This window comes from Heptranchias perlo, chromosome 8, assembly GCF_035084215.1.
Source record: "Heptranchias perlo isolate sHepPer1 chromosome 8, sHepPer1.hap1, whole genome shotgun sequence".
NCBI classification, from domain to species: Eukaryota; Metazoa; Chordata; class Chondrichthyes; order Hexanchiformes; family Hexanchidae; genus Heptranchias; species Heptranchias perlo.
The window spans coordinates 91,520,425-91,527,387 of record NC_090332.1 but is presented as its reverse complement, the minus strand read 5'-3'; the positions used below and the strand labels follow the sequence as shown (position 1 = coordinate 91,527,387).

General features: G+C 43.6%; 1 long non-coding RNA gene across 2 annotated transcripts; it reads right to left on the bottom strand.

Annotated features, from left to right (window-relative positions):
- Nucleotides 1–3,118: 3,118 nt before the first annotated feature.
- On the bottom strand, nt 3,119–6,599 carry LOC137324281 (uncharacterized). 2 transcript variants are annotated; one of them, XR_010963584.1, is made up of 4 exons: nt 6,515–6,599; nt 4,651–4,755; nt 3,466–3,565; nt 3,119–3,230 (listed from the first exon to the last, which is right to left on the bottom strand). It is a non-coding gene; the product is annotated as an uncharacterized lncRNA (long non-coding RNA). The 2 variants fall into 2 exon arrangements; XR_010963585.1 differs by having other exon boundaries at nt 4,651–4,752.
- Nucleotides 6,600–6,963: the final 364 nt, after the last annotated feature.

Here is a 6,963-nt window from a genome sequence, read left to right as displayed (position 1 = left end):
TGCCTGCGTGTTATCCTATATATAAAACACACCAGCCTGCGTGTTATCCTGTATATAAAACACACCAGCCTGCGTTTATCCTGTATATAACACACACCAGCCTCTGTGTTATCCTGTATATAACACACACCAGCCTGTGTGTTAGCCTGTGTGTAACACACTCCAGCCTGTGTATTATCCTGTGTGTAACACGCTCCAGCCTGTGTGTTATCCTGGTGCCAGAGGACTGGAGAATTGCAAATGTTACACCCTTGTTCAAAAAAGGGTGTCAAGGATAAACCCAGCAACTACAGGCCAGTCAGTTTAACCTCGGTGGTGGGGAAACTTTAGGAAACGATAATCCAGGAACAGAATTCTCGATCTGGATTAGGGAAAAGCCAGCATGGATTTGTTAGAAGGCAAATAGTGTTTAACTAACTGATAGTTTTTTTGATGAGGTAACAGAGAGGGTCGATGAGGGCAATGTGGTTGATGTGGTGTATAGTGGACTTTCACAAAGGCATTTGATAAAGTGTCGCACAGAATAGGCTTGTCATCAAGATTGAGGCCCGTGGAATAAAAGGAGGCTAGTGGCAACAGGATACAGAATTGGCTAAGGGACAGGAAACAGGAGGTAGTGATGAACGTTGTTTTTTTTGGACTGGAGGGGAGGTGTACAGTGGTGTTTCCCCAGGGGTCGGTAGCTGAGGAAAACTGCTTTTCTTGATATATATTAATGACTTGGACTTTGGGTTGTACTGGGCACAATTTCAAAATTTGCAGATGACACAAAACTTGGAAGGGTAGTAAACAGTGAGGAAGGATAGTGATAGACTTCAAGAAGATATAGACAGGCTGGTGGAATGGGCTGGACACAGTGGCAGATGAAATTTAACGCTGATAGTGATAATTGTGGTAGAAGAATGAGGAGCGGCAACATAAACTAGAGAGGACAAATTCTAAAGGGGGGACAGGAACATTGCAGCGGCAGGTTGAGAAAGTGGTTAAAAAAGCATAGGGATCCTGGGCTTTATAAAGCAGAGGTATAGAATACAAAATGCAAGGATGTTAGATGACCTTAAAAACATGGATCGGCTACAACTGGAGTATTGTGTCCAGTTCTGGGCACGCACTTTCAGGAAAGATGTGAAGGCCTTAGAGAGGTTGCAGAAAAGATTTACTAAATGATTCCAGGAGATGAGGGACTTTAGTTACGTGGATAGGACTGGAGAAACTGGGATTGTTCTCCTTAGAACAGAGAAGTTTGTGAGGAAATTTGATAGAGGTATTCAAATCATGAAGGGTCCAGACAGAATAGATAGAGAAACTGTTTCCCATTGGCAGAAGGGTCCAAGAACCAGAGGACATAGATTTAAGGTGATTGGCAGAAGAACCAAAGGTGACATGAGGAAAAACTTTTTTTTTTAAACACAGCAAGTGGTTAGGATCTGGAATGCACTGCCAGAGGGGGTGGTGGAGGCAGATTCAATCAAAAGGGAATTGGATAAATACTTGAAAGGAAAAAAATTTGCAGGGTTACGGGGAAAAGGCGGTGGAGTGGGACTAGCTGGATTGCTCTTGCAGAGAGCCAGCATGGATTCGATGGGCCAAATGACCTCCTTCTGTGCTGTAACCATTCTATGATTTGAAAGAAATTTAACAGCAGTACCTCATCAGAATTCACTCCATTTTACAGGTGAGTTTATACTGTGCACAAACTGCATGCAAAAACACCACCGGTAAGACAGGTTAATGCGTCTTACCCAGATTGAATCCCCCAGATCTTCTTTCATGGATCTGTTCAAATCCCAGCTGAAAATATGGCGCTCAGATGTCTCATCCACTTCCCATTTATTCAGACTAGAAACTGGTCAGCGTATATAGACACTCATTCTCCTCGTCCCACAATACACGACTCAGCTGTTACAGAAGGGGAGAGAACGTCACAGTTGAGAAAAATCCTACAATATATTTTAGTCCACAGTACTTACAAAAAGCAAACAGTGACAATTCATATTAGTTTGCACCTTAACTTGTAATGGCAAAATAGTAGGTTTCTTCATAGGTGATAGTAGTTGTAATTAAGAACTTAAAAGATCACACATTCAACACCAGAAGAATAAACCCAACAGATCAGTTTGCCAGATGCAGACCCCGCACTGTCGTAAAGTCTCACCGTAACGTCGGCAGTTGGTGTCAGAATCCCCAAAGAGCGAGGAGACCCTGCGTCCCAGTCCCGACAGCATCCCCTGCCCCTGTGGTACAGGGCGGAAGCTCACTCTGCCCGAACCGTCCGCTGTTAATCGCAGCAACTGGTTTCTTCTGGGAAGCCAGAATAAATCCACCTCCCTAAAAAAAAACACGCAAAATCGTTGGCTGTAGCCCATCTAAAAGAAATAGTGCAACGCTAAATGAGATTCAAGAACACACAGAAATCTAAAAAACTACCAGTTACAGCCCATGATACCACTTCACAAAGTGAAATAACTCGGCCAAAACAACCAAAGGCCAATCCCAGGTTAACCTATTTTAAACTAAACCCACGACCTCTACCACCTAGAAGGACAAGAGCAGCAAGCACATGGGAACAACACCACCTGCACGTTCCCCTTGAAGTCACACACCCATCCCGACTTGGAAATATATCGCCGTTCCTTCAGCGTCACTGGGTCAAAATCCTGGAACTCCCTTCCTCACAGCACTGTGGGAGAACCTTCACCACACGGACTGCAGCGGTTCAAGGCGGCGGCTCACCACCACCTTCTCAAGGGCAATTAATGCTGGCCTTGCCAGCGACGGCCCACATCCCACGAACAAATAAAAACCCTGCGCACTGCCCCACCACCACCCACCCCCCGAGAAAAACAATTTGAAGATATACAGGAAAACAGGAGCTCTGTATTCCAGCCAGCCACAGCTAGTACCATTTTCACATCTTGATACTGGAGCGATAGAGTTACAGCTTTGACATTTCAGTAATACAGAAAACCCCCCCAATGCTCATCAATTGTTTAGTCAGGCTTGCAAAGTCAGTGTATCCAACGTAACATTGCAATGATATGGTTATTTATCCTCACTTCACTCCCCCACTCAGCCGGATGCTGCTCATTTGACTTACCGTTATAGCAGTCAGGACACTTCCACTCATGATTGGCAAAATCGACAGTGATTTCTGTGTAGGAGTCCTCATGGGTTAAGCTGGGCCAGTAACATATCGTTCCCTGTCTAGAAGCTGCCATCACTGACACGGACTATAAGAGGTGAGAAGAGGTGATTAGTGTGGGAGGAGGCTCGTGTGGAGTACAAATACCGGCACAGACCAGTTTTGGGCCGAATGGCATGTTTCTTTGCTGTCAGCTCGATGTGAGGACTCTCTCAGAACTGCACCTTAAGTATCAGCGCAGATTATGTGCTCAAGTCCCGGAGTGATGTCAAGATTTCAGTGATTAAATCCACAAGTTACTTTCAGCACACGCAGGTACTCACCTGGAAGGAGCTGGGTTCATTTGGATGAGATAAAGCGACGAGATCTGCAACGTACGGGAGATCACAGGGTGGCAACTGGAAACTCTTTACACACGGACAGCTGTCGGTCAAAACAAACCATTAGTCAAACCCTCCAAAAACGTACCGAGTTAAATCTATTGTGTACAACAACCTTTCTTTTGATATGAAATGTTTTAAAACAACACCAGGAATATGAGGTTCAGCAGCAAATGGAGGGAGATTTTTCTGGTCCACATTTTAAAATGTGACAATTCTATTCTTTTTGTGCAACTTATTTGACTTGGACCAGATTGTATTTCCTTTCCACGGCACCTTCCCTGAAGTAAACGTGAACAGCTCCTGAATCCACCATGGTCACACTTTGGGACAGCCTCATGGGCGCAGAGGGGGTTTTAAGGATGTAGCAGCAGGTAAGAGATTCCAGGGGAGCTATCTCCACCTTTTCCACGAGATGCTGGCAAATCGCAGATACAGCGCCCCAGCTGACACTTACCCATCATTTGGGGCGTCTGCACCAGAGGAGTGAAAGTGTTTGCCTCGTTTCTTGGTCACCCTCCACCCAGTGTCTTTTTTTCTTGATGCAATATTCGGATAGTTTTTTTCTTCCTACTGGCCTTGACGGCAATTGATAAATTAACTTAAGTCATTGATCCGGCTAGGTATCACTTTGGGTCAGGAGACGGCCCTCCAGGCCGAGGGAAACTACTGTCACCTCTGCCGGCCTACGTGAAATGAGTTGCCACAGACTCAATCCCATTTCTAGTGAGTGCAAAACAACTCATAATTCAGCAGCTTGCACCAGGCTGTCAATCTCCTTCCAAGCAGATAGTGGCAGCTTGTTGGGAGAAATGGAAACACATTGTGTGTGCTCCTCCTGGGTTACGGCAGGTTGTTAGAATTGGCAATTCATTCTGCATCTGGCCAAGCCCCACCTAACGTGGGAGGGCTGGATACTGACAGAGCTCGAGATTGGGGAATGCACATATGGAGGTTCACAATGCAAACCAGATCCTTATACACGATGGCCCAGTAAAACGGAGCTCTCTGCCACACTAAAATCAATCTCGGTTTAAAATGCACATCTGGATCACCAAATTTCTCTTCTGAACATAAATACAAATAACATTTTAAACCAGTCAGCAACACACTGAAACATTAAGTTACCTTGGCAATGGGCATCTGGCCAATCTTCCACACAATCAGTTTTTTCACCACAGACTAGCCACGCCCATCCATTTTCACTTACTTTAACACTTAATGGCTCATCTGCTAAAATAAAAAGTAGTGATCAGTAAATAACAAAATGTCCACTCCACTTAGACAGTTTCACACAAATACGTCCATTACAATAATCAGAGCAGCACCTCCCTCCCTAAACCTCTCCACCCATCTCCATCTTAAAAACCTCCTGGAAAAAACCCAGCTCTTTGACCTAGCTACTGGTCGCCCCTTCTAATCTCTCTCTTCCTGGCTCAGCACTGATTTTCCTTATGCCAGGGACATTCTTTATGTTGAAGGAGCTATATAAATGCAGCATTGTCTTTTCATCACAATAGATTCTTTAGTTGCACACAAGAATCAAGACCAAGAGTAGCTCAGGTGAAGAGGAGTTACAGGGTGGGGATAACTAGACCAGTGCATACCACCTTAATTTCAGTCTCTATGTTAAAAAATAAAGACAGGATGTGTGACTTGATGTATTTGTCACACTAATTACACCCTTCCACGAATGGTGGTGCCAATAGCAGGATTGTGTACTTACAGCGTGACACCTTAACATAGGGAGCTTCTATTATATAAAGTAGACAGGAAGAGCGTGCAGACACAAAAATGTGTTTTAAAGACATTACAGATGAGTCAGTGAATTATCACCACACTCTCCTCCGAGCTTCAAAGTATTACAACTCTGAAATAAAGTTAATGGTTTTAACAGTGGATGAGAGAATAGTTCACCTTCAACACAATCCTCATTGTTGAAGATAATCTATAATTCAATGATTTGTCCGAGATGTCAATGGGAACAGGAAATTCTTTGAAAGTCTTGTAGCCACGTGCATACTACACTGGTGTCCATTACATTAGCCACAAGTGGCTAATTGGGAATCCAGATGTGGCTAACGATATTTGATTAGTAAATAAAAAACAGACACCGTTGTTGGGCACGTGAACTCAATGCTCATATTCACATGGTGTATGCACGTGGACTTTTTGTGCATTTGTGGGTAAAATAAAAAGCAGAGTGTGCCAGTGGTGTTTCATTGTTGTGAGCACTTTGCTTCCTTGGTCACTGAATGGTGGCAGATGTTTTGCTAAGTTAATATACACGTGTGAAGTACATTTACCTGTATTGTGTACACTATGTTTTCTACTAAAATTGGTGCATGTGGTTGAAACAGTGTCGCCATAGTCACACTAGTCAGTGATTGCAATTGGCCATCACTGTACTAACCATTTTCCACAACTCTGAAGCATCCTGGGGGACAAATATTGTGCTGAGATGCCACATTATCCCTCAGTGTTATATGTATTCTGTCCCGTTACCCTTCATTACTGTGTTGTACTAATAGCTGATGATCTGGAGTGCACAGTTTGCATACACCTACTTGTGTTGTAGCAAGTTTCACTTCAGTAACATCAGGGATGGGACTGACCTTTGCAACGTCACTTAAAGGGAGCTGTAAAACAAAGTGTCTGTGCCCAGTCTAAAGTGCAGAACACTAACACAGGACAAAAAAACACAGCAGTAATACAGGTGCCAATGCATCACCTTTAGCAATTCAGTAGAAAGTATGTATCCCCTTAAACAGCTCAAACAGCAGAAAACTAAGCAAAGTTTTCCCTTTAAGGATGGGGACGGGGGAAGAGGGTTTACTGCCTCACTGAGCAGGCACATTGCAAATAATGCACACTTAGCCTGACCAATAGAGGAATTCATAAACATTTGAAAAGCTCTAAACTCCCATACTACATAGCACTGAGTCAATATTTTATGCACCAATTAGTTTGCTCAGTAACAAAAGAAAGTTACCTTCAGCTAGCGTTATAGCCTCCATAACCTTAACAGGAAGAGATGATCCAAAAACTCCTGATTTCATAGTTGAGGGTCTCGCCAATTGTTTGATACTGTGCTCCTCTGGTTGGGTTGGACTTAAAAGAAAATAAATAATGCCAGTCAAAAACTCACAACAATGACTATTTAAACCTCAAAACTAATGTCACCGTACTTGGTGAAAAATTCAGGGGATTTAGCAAATCAGTATGGGGCGATAGCAAAGATTCCACTCTGGCGATCTAACCAGAACCTTTCCTTTCTGTATACACAGTTTACACACACACAGTTTATTTTCTTTATGGTAATCTTCAGACGATTCCAATAACGATCAGCATCTGTGTAATTCACGCTGCAATGTAAAGAGATAAGAGGCAATAGCGGAGATTGGAGAAAGGCGAGCGAGATAGTGAAGCTTTGGAGAGGGG